Source organism: Pinus tabuliformis, chromosome 5_1 (genome assembly GCF_031772625.1).
Source record: "Pinus tabuliformis cultivar Carrire ecotype Pingquan chromosome 5_1, CPIR1, whole genome shotgun sequence".
NCBI classification, from domain to species: Eukaryota; Viridiplantae; Streptophyta; class Pinopsida; order Pinales; family Pinaceae; genus Pinus; species Pinus tabuliformis.
This window is the reverse complement of record NC_142305.1, coordinates 863,402,825-863,416,800: the sequence shown is the minus strand read 5'-3', so window position 1 is coordinate 863,416,800 and position 13,976 is coordinate 863,402,825. Positions and strand designations below refer to the sequence as shown.

The 13,976-nt window shown below is 40.6% G+C and overlaps 1 pseudogene; it reads left to right on the top strand.

Annotated features, from left to right (window-relative positions):
• The window catches only part of LOC149167567 (general transcription and DNA repair factor IIH subunit TFB2 pseudogene), a 37,537-nt pseudogene extending 23,784 nt beyond the window's left edge, over positions 1 to 13,753 (top strand).
• The last annotated feature ends 223 nt before the right edge of the window (positions 13,754 to 13,976 follow it).

Sequence of the window (13,976 nt, the reverse complement as noted above, 5' to 3'; positions counted from 1 at the left end):
ACTCAGGGATGGTCAAGATGGATGACAGATATTTTGCAGATGAATGGCTTATTGGCAATGACCTCTTGAACACATAACGACACAACAGATGGCTTGGTGACAATTGACCCAAAGTTAATACCTAGAAACCGGTTGGAGACTTTCAATGTGGTTTGATCAACTGTTAGGCAAAGGATTTCCCAACCCAGGTGAATAAAAGTGTCGTGTTCAAGAGTGGTTACAAAGTATGACAAACAGACTCATTTTCCTCTCTTTTCCCCCACCATGTATGGCAAGTACCTCTTTATTTTTGACAAGCTTGAGGAGGATAACATTTGCTTGATTATAAGCTCATCCTTCGGATGAGTCCAACTTAGTTTAGATTCAAACCCTAAGAAGGAGTGGTGCGTTCCTGTTTGTAATTGAACAGGTCCTTTACTGTGAAATTTTAGCGAGTCCAGTATAGGAGAAACTTGACGTTTTTCAATTTTAGAGAGTCTGAAAAACTTAAGAAGACTCCAGGGTTGACCTTTTTCGTAAATTTGTGTCTCCCAAGCCTGAAAAAGTATAAAATAATACTTGAGAGAACCGCTTGATCTTTTACAACCAAGGAGTACTTTTCGTTATTAGTGTCACTGATCTGAAAAAGTAAAAAAGCAATCAATGGCACGTCGTTTTATAACCAATATCGAATTCGAAACGACAAAAATCCGGCAATCTTTTCATGTTTTTACGGTCGGAAAAGAGCTGTAAGTGGACCGTATTTTAATTCCATTTTAACGAGTGTAAAAGAAACGCTCGGCAATCTTTTGATATTTTAGGAGTCAGAAAAGGGCTTAAAGATGACTCTACTTGTTTTTTCGTTGAAAATGATAGATTTCGCTTGAATAATCCTTTATTCTGCACAGAAACACAAACATTACTCATACCTGTTTGAAATGGATAAAAGCGTTGCAAAATACCTTTTCAAAGTGAAACATAAACAAATTTGCGATTTATTTACTCAAAAAACTTATAAAAAGGGCCTTTGTCAATTCATTTTTACCGTTCGAGTTTGGGTGAGAAAATAGTCCTTTTGCTTAGAAAACTTCCCATTAAGATTGTGAAAATCCAACCGTCAGAATCGAGCGTCGTCTTCTCCAGGTAATCCACATCATCTTACTCTTTATTTTCAACCGTTTACTTTTTTGATTTAGTCCCTCATTTCATTTTTTGGGAGGGTTTTTAGGCGCAAAACCCGTGTACGGGGTTCCGCAGGTTTACCATTGCAGACCCGCGGATCCTGACTTTTTCTCCATTGGGAAAAAGCTCGGGGTCCACACCTTTCGTGTAGACAAAGTGCGGACCCACGCACTGTGTCTAACGTGGAGGATGTGTACCCCGCAGCAAGGGTTTTGAACCCAAACTTTCTCAAAAATGGACCAATCAAAATGTTTTCTGGCAATCTAATTAATCTTTATACTTGATGTAGAGAGTATATCATGCTAGATTGGCATGAACGAGAGCATGAGGACGTGGATACCGCCGCATGGAATCATCAGCCTTCACTTGATGCTTTGAGGGCATGCGAATTGTACAAATTCTGGACCATTCCTGGCATGAGGGCTCAGGTGGATTTCTTACAGTGGCTGGTTGACAGATGGAGCATACAGGACCAACGTTTTTTCATTGGCGGGCACCGGCTGGAAATCGAGCCGGAGGACATTTATTTCTTGACTGGTTTGCCTAAGAGAGGCTAATACTTGACTCTATACGGGACTAGGCTAGGTGGCTAGTCTGTCGATAGCCTCCGTCTAGAGTACTGCAACAGCCAGGCTAAAGACAAAGGGATAGACATAAAGACCATATCCCGTCCTGAGCTCATGGTGATTGCGTTTAGTGTCACCAGACTTTGCGGAGCTGCCACATTACATGTTGCCACCGGATCCCAGATACGTATGGCAGTTGATTTCTTTCGAGGCACCATCTTCAACTGGTGCAATGTTGTGCTGGCCAATGTGAAAGGCCAACTGACCAGGGCCAAGAGTGGATGACTAAAGACCTTTGGTTATGGGGCTTTGGTCGTGAGCTTTGGCTTGGAGAGGGTTCCTATGCTGATCGCACAACATCTTACTGTTGGAGCTGGGCTTCCTCGAGAGCCCAAACTGATGCGATGGGTCGCAGTCATGGCCCGTCACCTGGACCAGAGGACAGAAGTTGCTCGGTTCAAACCTGAGTATTTCCAATGGTTGGAAAACCAGGTCTTTTCCATTCAAGATTTCCCTTACGCTGGGATATATTTCCGTGGTGACCTAGGCATGGCTCTTCCACTAGGAGAGCAGTGGGACGAGTCAGGTAAAATCCTTTTCAACTTTTCCTATTTCAATTTTTTTTTTTTTTTTTTCCATCGTCTCAAAACTGATAGTAAAAATTTCAAATGCAGATGTGGGTCCACAGCGACCAGCCGCTCTCTGGCCTTTCAAGAGGAGGCAACCAGTTGCACCCGCACCAACCCCACAGGACGAATCAGCAGAGGTTTTGGCCGAGTTGGAGGGTCATCTGGAGCGCTTGACAGGGGATATTCCTAAGACCACTATAGACGACATTCCTCGTCGACTTCAGCGCTATGTGATTGGAGTCCCGGGACCTTTTAGGAGGTTCCTTTGCAAGGTGGCCCGGGCAGTGGTTTCTTATAGAGATCATCACCAATGATAGGATGATCGACTTTTGTGGGCACATGTGACATTTTTGTTTTTTTTACTTATCATTTTTGCCGATCATAAGGTGCTTTTCAACCTATGATCGAAGACGATGTATTTTTTGACACACTCCTATATATATATCACTATTACCGGCTTATCTTGTAAATCATATTATGGAATGGTTTTAAATTTACATGTATGATTATTGCAAATGTCTATTTAAAATTCGAGAAGCAATTGCATCTGCTAATGTATTTAAGGACCTTGGAATATGATGATATTCAATGTAATCAAACTCACGTTCCAAGAGACGCACTCTCAAAAATAATCTTAATAACACTGGATTTCTAATGGCATACACTCTATTAAGCTGTAATACAACGAGTTTAGAATCCAACCTCACTATCAAACTCCGAATCCCAAATGAAATAGATTCAGATAATAACTCAATCACTGCACTGTACTCTGCAATGTTGTTTGTTGTTTGACCGAGGCTTACCCCATGCATAGAAACTAACTCGTCAGAGGGCGAATAGATAACCCAAGCTGCGGAAGAGATGTTCCGTGTATTACGACAAGCACCATCAGCAAATCCAATGTATGTTTGGAGAGGCATCGACATCTGCAATATCAAGAGTAAAACCAAGATAAGCAGGAATAATGATGGAAAAACACTTTCTAAACTAAGCACACTTTGTAAACTAAAACACACCAGCTAGAAAGAAAAACTATCCTAACTAAAAATCTCCATACCCCATTCTTTTAAGCATAGTACCTGTTCAAGTAAAGGCCATTTCTGGGTTTACCCAAAGAGTCCCCATCAAAGTCTACCAATTCATAGGCCCCTTTTTCTAGCTTTCGCTTAACAATATAGGGACCATGCCACATAGGAAAAAATTTCCCAGCGCCTAATTTATCATTAGCTTGATCATACAATAACACTAGGTCTCCTTCCAAAAAATTTCGAGGGGTCACATTCCGATCATACTGATCTTTCATACGTTTTGCGTGAGTCTCGATTGCCAATGCAGCATCACGTCAATTCTCATCTAATTGAGCTAAGTATAACAAGTGCTTTTCCTCTTCGAAAGTAGCTGGAAGTAACTCGATGGTCATTTGTAGTGATGGGATTTCGCACTCAATGGGTAACACACCTTCCAAACCATAGGCTAGTTGGAAAGGAGTGAACCCTGTTGATGTTTTTACTGAAGTTTGGTATGCCCAAAGTGCTGAAAATAGCATGTTGTGCCAATTGAAAAAGTCGGGGTCCGTGGGTCCGCAATGGTAAACCTGCGGACCCTCGCGCGCTGGTTTTGCGCCTAAAAACCCTCCCAAAAAATGAAATGAAGGACTAAATAAAAAAACTAAACGGTTGAAAATGAAGAGTAGGATGATGTGCGTTACCTGGAGAAGATGGCGCTCGATTCCGACGGTTGGATTTTCCACAATCTTCACAGGAAGTTTTCTAAGCAAAAGCATTATTTTCTCACCCAAACTTGAACGGTAAAAATGAATTGACAAAGGCCCTTTTTTAAGTTTTTTTAGTAAGTAAATTGCAAATTTGTTTATGTTTCACTTTGAAAAGGTATTTTGCAACGCTTTTATCCATTTCAAACAGGTATGAGTAATGTTTGTGTTTCTGTGCAGAATAAAGGATTATTCAGGTGAAATCTATCATTTTCAACGAAAAAACAAGTAGAGTCATCTTTAAGCCCTTTTCTGACTCCTAAAATATGAAAAGATTGCCGAGAGTTTCTTTTACACTCGTTAAAATGGAATTAAAAGACGGTCCACTTACAGCTCTTTTCCGACCATAAAAACATGAAAAGTTTTTCGGATTTTTGTCGTTTCGAATTCGATATTGGTTATAAAATGACGTGTCGTTGATCGCTTTTTTACTTTTTCGGATCAGTGACACTAATAACGAAAGGTACTCCTTGGTCATAAAAGATCAAGCGGTTCTCTCAAGTATTATTTTATACTTTTTCGGGCTTGGGAGACACAAATTTACGAAAAAGGTCAACCCTGGAGTCTTCTTAAGTTTTTTCAGACTCTCTAAAATTGAAAAACGCCGAGTTTCTCCTATACTGGACTCGTTAAAATTTCACAGTAAAGGACCTGTTCAATTACAAACAGGAACGAACCACTCCTTCTTAGGGTTCGAATCTAAACTAAGTTGGACTCATCCGAAGGATGAGCTTATAATCAAGCAAATGTTATCCTCCTCAAGCTTGTCAAAAATAAAGAGGTACTTGCCAGAAATGGTGGGGGAAAAGAGAGAAAAATAAGTCTGTTTGTCATACTTTGTAACCACTCTTGAACACGACACTTTTATTCACCTTGCTTAGGAAATCCTTTGCCTAACAGTTGATCAAACCACATTGAAAGTCTTCAGCCGGTTTCTGGGTATTAACTTTGGGTCAATTGTCACCAAGCCATCTGTCGTGTCGTTATGTGTTTAAGAGGTCATTGCCAATAAGCCATTCATTCACAAAATATCTTTCATCCATCTTGACCATCCCTGAGTCAGTCCTTGCAACTAAATTTCTTCAACTTGATCTATGATTTCGTGTTATGGGCTTGCCTACGACGGATTGCTTTCTATCGACATCAGCTCATTATCTAGAAAGATGATCTAGAAATCGTCAGTACCTTGAGATCTGCATGCCTCAATGGCAGGTTTCTCGCCTTTGACGACAGTTTACATCATTGACTTTCGATCGAAGGATTCTGTGATATGTTCGACATCAACACATTTACTCACATCTCATGGATTGTACTAGGTACTTTGAGAGCCATTGACATCACTGGTGGTTTCTCTCACACTTGTTAACAGTTTACATCATTGACTGGTAATCAAGTGGTTTCTACTATGTTCGACATCAACACATTTATTCGCATGGATAGAATCGTACTATTTCGGGAAGTAGAAATGAAGACCCTGGATCTAGTTTCCACCATCCAGGCTGCGAGGAGTTTTGTATTCATTATGTTGTGGACTATTCATAAACAGATGGCTGCGTCCATATTGTGTTCACACGAGTCTATACTTATGATGTTTTACAAGATCATTCCTATATCAGAGCAGTAGATAGTTTTCTAGTTAGTTTTGATCTGAGTATGGGAATGCCTACCTCAGCGATGATATGATCTCATATATATATCTTGCATTGAATGTTTTTACAGGTTCTGACCGGGCTCTCCACAAGATGATCCTTGAAATGATAAAGTACATCACTCTTCCTATATGATAAATGAAATCCTCATCTACTACAGACTTTGCACTTTAGGGGGAAATCTGTTACACAAAAATATCGTCACCATGATTATTTGCAGTCAGTATGGTCTATCATCACTTGTACTGTCCTCCTAAGAAAGTCTAAGACCTCAGCTCTCAGCTCTTCAAATCAAGATTTAGAAGTTGGAGAAAGACATTAAATATCAATGTAACTCTGGTTCCGCACTTTCTCTCATGGTCACCTGCGGTCCCGCACCTTCTGTATACAAAAGTTGCGTACCTACCCGCTCTGTTACTAACGGTGTAGGTGCGGACCCCTTTGAAAGTCAAAAGGCGCAAGTTTTATCTTAAAAAACTCACTTTGGGTTAATTCTAGAGTTTTCTAAAAGGAATTTTGACGTGGATTGTTCGCTTTGAGGTGGTTCATGCATCCCAAAAGAGAAGGAGCTAATCCCTTGACTAAAGGAGCTATCCCTTTGAAGGAGGGCTTTATCCCTCTAAAGGAGGACCTAGTAACTTCCCTCCATTGCACTATAAATAGAGGCATTGGGGTGAGGTCTAGAGAGGTTAGAAGCTGAACATTTTGAGGGTAAATGCTGGTGAAATTAAGACTCTTTGGTTGAGCTTGAGAGAGAGATCACATACCTCTTGGTTCTATTGGAGAGTGAGTGAAACTTTTCAAAGTAGAGAAGACATCTTGTTGGACCCTGGGAGGAGCTTGTACAACGTCAAGGCAAAGGTTGTAAGGTTCTTCTTCTTTTGAATTAATACAATCAAACTCATTTTTCTCAACAAGTATCTTATGTTATTTGTTTCATGGACTCCTTGACTTCCATGTTAAATATGTTTTATGCAATTGGTTTTTCAGGTGCTATTTAATTTGTTTTCCTTGTTTGTGTTTGCAGATTCGCGAAAAGGAGCTCATTTGGATCAAGGGAGTGAGGGCATCCACAAGCTTGCGTTGGACCAAAGGTAGGCCCTAAAAACACTTGTTTGCTAATTGTTTATTGAAACATATTTAGAGAAAGATAGTGTTTGGTTGGTTTGCTTGTCGTTAGGTCTTCTTTAGATTCTAGGAAGGTCTATCTTGTCCGCAAGATCGACTCATTCCGTGCGACAAAATATCTGGCAGTTGTGGCATTTTCAGACCGCCGTAATAAAATCTTTAAACAAGGACGGCCAGAAATAGCCAGCGCGCAATATCTTTTGGGATGTGGCATACCCAGACATATGACTGCCACATGCTCCAGAGTGACAGTCATTTAGAACCCTTTCAGCTTCTTCGTGAGTTAAGCAACGTTGAAAAATAGAGTCCGCCCCATGGCGATAAAGAGTATCTCCAATAATTTTGAATTGTTGGGACTGGAAGCGAATTTTCCGACGTTCCGACTTTGAAATTTCTGGCCGAAAGGATTGGGTCTGGAGATAGACGATGATATCCCCATAAGACATCGCCCTCTGAAAAGTTTCTCCGGCATTCTTAAGCCCAAAAGGTAATTTGCAATAAGCAAACATCCCCCATGGACAAATGAAAGTCGTTTTTGGTTGATTGTCAGGTAGAATGTTGATTTAATTGTATCCGGAAAAACCGTCCATAAAGGAAAATATTTCGCTGCCGGCACAATCGTCAATGATTTGATCGATATAGCGAGTTGGGTAGTTGTCCTTTGGACAGGCTTGATTAATGTCCCTATAATCGATGCATATTCTTATTGTCCCCTGTTTTTTGTTAACCAAAACAATATTTGATACCCAATCTGTTAACGGGATCGGATAAATGAAACCTGCTTTCAACAGTTTTTCCACTTCTGCTTTAATTGCAACAACTTTTCATGGGTGAATCTGACGTAAACATTTCCGGACGGGTTTAGCGTCCGGGTAAGTCTTGATCTCATGAACAACAATTGCGGGATCAATTCCTGGCATTTCCTCATAGGACCAGGCAAACACGTCACGAAATTCTTGAAATAGGGCCTTATATAATTGAATTTCGTCATCTGTACACGAGGCACCTATATGAATGTTCTCAACGATTCCGAGCTTAACCAAAATGTCAATGGGAATAGTTCGAGAGATGTTTCCCAAGTTTAACTCTGAATCGGGATGTTTCATTGGATTCTGAGGTTCCTTGACATATCCAGTCGTAAAGATTGATGAGAAATCATTTTCAAAACGATCATCCTCAGGTAAAAACGAAGATCTGTGATGGAGATCTTCCCATGGTAAATCATCTACACATAGGATTTCACGAATTTTCTCATCAGAGTGAACAAGTTCAGAAAATGTAGTTAAATCTGAGGTTGATGTGAAAATTGATTCCTCACGGACCACATTCATTAAGTCATTTTCGGTTGAACACGGGTCGACAAAAGACTGCACGGCTTCATAGGCAATTTCATATGGACTGAAAGGCATGGAATTACCAAATGAGTCTATTTCAAATTCAGAAGGAACGATCCAAGGAAATAGTGTCTGATGTAATCATATGAATGGTTGCAAATGAAGATGATGCGTTGATTGGAGGAAAAGGAAAAGTTCCCAGTAAACCGACATCTTTAACTAATACTACTCCAACATCCTTATATGGGATAGTTGTTTTACCGACATGCTGAATACTCTCTGAAGAGGCTGGGTCGGATGAAAAGCAAGCCAGCTGGTCTATTGTTACGATCTTTCCATTATGTGGAAACTTTATTACTCGGAAGACCGATGAAACGACCGCTGTCATAGCATAAGACCAACTTCGACCCAATAGAAGGTTGTAATCTAGAGGGGCATCAACCACCTCCACATCTAGATTAACGATTTTTCCTTCAACCCCTATAGGTAAATCCTGTAGAATGCCAAAAGGATGAAACCCACGGCCATCAAAGGCCTTAAGAATTGTCGGGGATTGATTTAGTGAAGGAGAACCAAGCAATATCCAACACTGTATCGACATAATACACGTTGAGGCTCCCTCATCAATTACAGTCCGATGAATAGGCCTGTTTTTTACTATCACTGGGATCTGGAAAGCCATTTGATAAGGCAAACGCAGTGTACTATTTTCTAGATCAAAGATTATTAGGTTTGGGTCCTGAACATCAACAGCTCCAATAGCTGACAAAAGTAATTTACGCTGTGCTAGGCATGATTGCAGCACTTCCAAAGCCGACATTGCTGAGGGTGAAATAGTTAAATCCTCAAAAATGTTATAATTTTGAGCCACTCTCGCATGTGGATTGAAAGCTGACTTTCGAAGTATACCCTTGGCGGGCGGTTTGATTACTAAGTCTAGATTAGGTTTCTCGATCTGTAGTGGATCGGAACCGGGAGCTGAGGTTGATGGATTAGAATGAGAAGATTTTGCTTCTTTGCCATCAACAGGACTTTTACTACCATAATCTTGCAATTGAGTTGCAATTCTTACATGGGACATCATCAATATGGGTTCTTCATTGGCACTCGAGGAAGAACCTATCATCTTACTGTCTTGACTTGGAAATGGATCCTTCAAGACAGCAGGAGTTTGGGAACCTTTGATGATCTTCGCAACCTCTACTCGATGAGGGCAATCTCTTGTAAAATGTTCTTCGTCACAAATGAGACATGGATAACGAGGTTTGCGCTTTTCATCATTGGAATCTGCCTTTTCAGGTTTCTCCTTTGAACTTTTGTCCGTTTTATTCTTCTTCTTTCCTTTCTTCTTCCCACTGGATTTTGATTTAGTCGTAGATGATTCTACAATGTGAATATCGGCGGAAACCTCTGCAGAAGAATCTCCTGTCGGGGAATCAGGCAAGGTTATGATAGGAGAAGAATTCTTGGAAGACTTCTTCTTACTTTTAGTGTTAACCGTACCAATCATACCGTCAGTGGCATGAGATCCCGAAGGAGCTGCAGTGATTTTATTTGACTTGGGAAGGTCGGGGATCTTTTCATGTAACGTACCTGACTGAGTATAGACCAAGTCAAGGTACTGTGCTTGAGCAATTACTTGCTCCTCAGTAACAACTCCGGCTTTAGCAACATCTTCAGTGATCCTTGGCAACAAAGATTTTACAAACCACTCAGCCAAGATTTGATCCGGAATAAATACCTTCACTAAACATCGTCGACGTCTCCACTCATGAATATGATATGAAATATACGTGGATGTTGATTGTTTTAGAGAAGTTAACAATTCCGTGCCATTGTCATATCGGACTGGCAACTCGAAATGAGTTAAAAACGAGGTAGCTAACTGACTAAAATTATAAAAAGTGCCTCGCGGTAACTCAATGTAGCACTTGGTCACGAGACCAATTAGAGTGCGCTGGAAAAGTCTAAGATGGATCGAATCATCTGTGATGGAGGTAGACGCACACCAGAGGTGGTAAGTCATCACATGGTTCGACAGGTCCTCTCCAGATTTACCTTCGAACTTGGGAATGTCACTGGGCAACTTATTCAGCATTGGCGGCCAAAACGGAAGATAATTAATCGTATCGTTCGTTACGCGCGACAAGTCTGGTAAGTCCAAAGTTGCGATAAATGGTAACTGCCGATTAGGATCCATAAAACTCTGGGTCATGAGACCAGCCCCAGGAGGAGGATATCCATGATAACTAGGAATAGGAATCGCGTTCGGGATATTGTATCCTCCCGGAAAACCAGGATTAACCGGACCGTACAGGGGTTGTTGAGGTTGTTGATAAGTGTACCCAGGATACGGTTGATACTGATAAACTGGCTGCTGGACAGCAAGACCGAATTGGTACTGTCCCTGGTACGGTTGATAGGTGAATTGTGGTTGACTTGTGACAATCGTACTGTTAAACACACATGGATAGCACAAAAGATATGAAAGATAAATCATTGAGTTCATTCTTTTTATTAACAAGAGATGTACATTTATAATACAATGTTGTGACTCTTGGGTTTTAGATCCCAAGGTCTCTTGGACTGCTTAGTCTTTTCGGCTTCCACACTAACCCTTTAGGATTAGTTGTCCAACATTCCCCCCCTTAATCCGAAGGGTTATGTATGAGTCCAAGAAGAGAGCTGTAATACAAAATGTGCAAAAATGCATGGCAGCACTAGGCTAAATGTGCTCTATGAAATGTTGGTATAAAGGGCGGTGGTTTAAGGATGACCACCAACACTGGAACGCTTAGTGCAGTTCCTGGAACTCTTCCAAAACTGGCAAGAAACTGAAGTTTTCTGCTAGAGGAAGTGTTCTCAATCTGTGATGGTTTAAGGATGACCAACAACTCTGGAATGCTTAATGCAATTCCTGGAACTCTTCCAAAACTGGCAAGAAGCTGGAGTCTTCTGCTAGAGGAAGTGTTCTTAATCTGTGATGGTTTAAGGATGACCAACAACTCTGGAACTCTTCCAAAACTGGCAAGAAGCTGGAGTCTTCTGCTAGAGGAAGTGTTCTCAATCTGTGTTCACGGGCATCTTTGTCTCTGGCTGCAACTTTGAAACTTGTGTGGCAGGTTGTGGCTCAGGCTCGCTTGATGTGACTTTGAAGCTTGTAGATGACCATCATTTCCCCCCTTGTTAGATACAAGGTGAGAAGATGGAGAAAACTCAACTGCAAGACTGTTCAATACTCTAGAACAAGTTCTAACATGCGTTTGGAATATCTTCTTGGCTGTTGATGCCCATTGCCAAGAAGCGATCCATCCAAGATGAATCTTTTTTCTTGCAGGACGTTTGTTTTTGAAGCACCTTTGTGAAGAATGGCTAGTTTTATGACAGTGCTCACATGGATGAAGATCAAAACAGTGATCTTTCAGATGGCCAACTCGGTCACAGTGTTGGCATTTCACGATCTGTTGTTTTTGTTGTTGTTGTTGCTGTGGAAGAGGGGCAGAATCTGGAACAGCTGAAGCTGAACTATCATGAGGAGCAGGTGAACTGTCATAAATGAATCCAGCACTCTGAAACTGAATGGGCTTGGCATAGTCTGGAATATGAAAGGACAAGTCCTTGTCATATCCAAGACCAGTTTTGTGCTTGTTGTGGACAAGCTATTCCCAAGGTCTAATGATGGGCTTGGGAAGTGCAGACTGAGTTTCTGCATCTGCATATACAACTGCTGCTTTATTGGATTCTAAATCTGAACCAGCTATAATATTATTGACATGTTGTTTATGAGATGCAGTCTCAATGTTCTGAACAGAAACATGTTTAGAATGATGACTCCTCTGTTTTAATTCTTCTTGCTGAAGCTGAGATTCAAGTTGTAAAAAGTCAATCTTTTCATGTACATCTTGTAAACAACTATGAATATCGGTGAGAAAATCCTTGCTGATTTTGACTGTATTATCCATAGTAGAGAGTATTAGATTGTTCACTAACTCTAATATTGCACCGATTGGATCCATTTCTAACCTCAAAATAATAAAACAATGAGGAAAAGATGGACACCAAATAAACTTATGGAAACAACTTCAAATCAGCTTGCAATAGATTCAACATACAGAGAATGGTGATATCCAGAAAACAAACTCCTCATTCAAAAAATGAATTTTCTTCAATGAATTTAACTTCCAACAAAGCATGCTCCACTCTTCAGCAGGATCCAACTACATTCACAAAACACATCATCACTAGTTCCTGCCTCTCAAGTATTTTGTTACAAGGTACAGCTGTTCAAGGACAGGCAGTCTAGATGAATGTTTTAATAATTATAAGATTCCCAACTGTACAATTACCACCATAAATTTGAACTGAATGTTGTTCTTACTTTCAAGTTCTGACAAAAATCACTCTTAAGAAATATCTATGCCCACACTACTCCCAGTGCTCTCAAACTAAATCCTGTGTACAAGAATACTCTCCAGCAAGTGTATGAAAGCCTCCTCATTGGCACGTGCAAAGAATTTATTCAAACAAGATGGTCAATATATATATATATATATATATATGCTGGTCAATCATCAGCATCATTCAAGCCATAGTTCAATGGGACAGCGCATTCAAAACATATGCTAGTCAATGTAACCACAGCGCACATATACAGATTTAGCGCACATATAAACCACGCATTAATACAAGCCACAGCAAAAGGAGCACTGCACGATAGCCTCGTTCTGAAACACCGCTATCTCAAATAACAAGGAACAACGCATACAACATTCAGGTCTTTGTCAGCACCATTATCTCAAAAAAAAGGAGGAGCGCTGCACGATAGTCCCAACTCCAAAAGATCTATTAAAAATTTTGCAATTAAAGCTCTGGCTTTGAAGAAAGCACTTCTGAACCTTTTAGCCCTTCTATGTTGAAAATTTGCCAACGGGCTGGCCTCTTGAGTTTGAGGGAAAAGGAAGCACCGAGGTTAACGGAGAATGGTTTCCAGTTTCTGCTGATGGAAACAAGTTCTCAATTCTGGCAGATCATTAGAGAGTACATCTCAACAGCTGAGGATAGAGGAGTTGATGCCGCAGACATAATTTCTTTTCTATTTGAGCTTAGTTTCCATGCCACTGGTCAGGCTTACAATGTCAATACACTCACAAAGATGCAACTGAAGGCTGTGGAGGAACTTGCTGTACTTGGCTTAGTGCGATTTCAGCAGGGTATGAAAGAGAAATGGTTTATACCTACAAAGTTGGCTACAAGTCTAGCATCGAACCTCTCAGATTCATCATCCCGGAAAGCAGCTGAGGGATTTGTGGTTGTGGAGACAAATTTCAGGGTATATGCATATTCAACATCTAGATTACATAGTGAGATTCTACGCCTGTTCTCAAGGCTTGAATATCAACTTCCAAATCTAATTGTCGGAGGAATAACAAAAGAGAGTTTGTACAAAGCCTTTGCAATTAAAGCTACAGGATTGAATAACGCACGTCTGGACAACTTTTCACACGCATATATATGAAAAATTATATATGAACAGTTACACTGGTATCAGAGCGTGGTAGGCTTCCAGAGATACTTGTGGGTCGGCCTCAGATTGTTGACGTTGCTGAGATTCGAACATACGATCTTCCGCAGTCTCCCGTGCAGTATAATCTCTACTCCGAACAGAACCTTGATCTGCGATATCAACCTCAAAACTCATACAGCACTGAAGAAAAAACTGTTGACTAGGGATCTGTTGC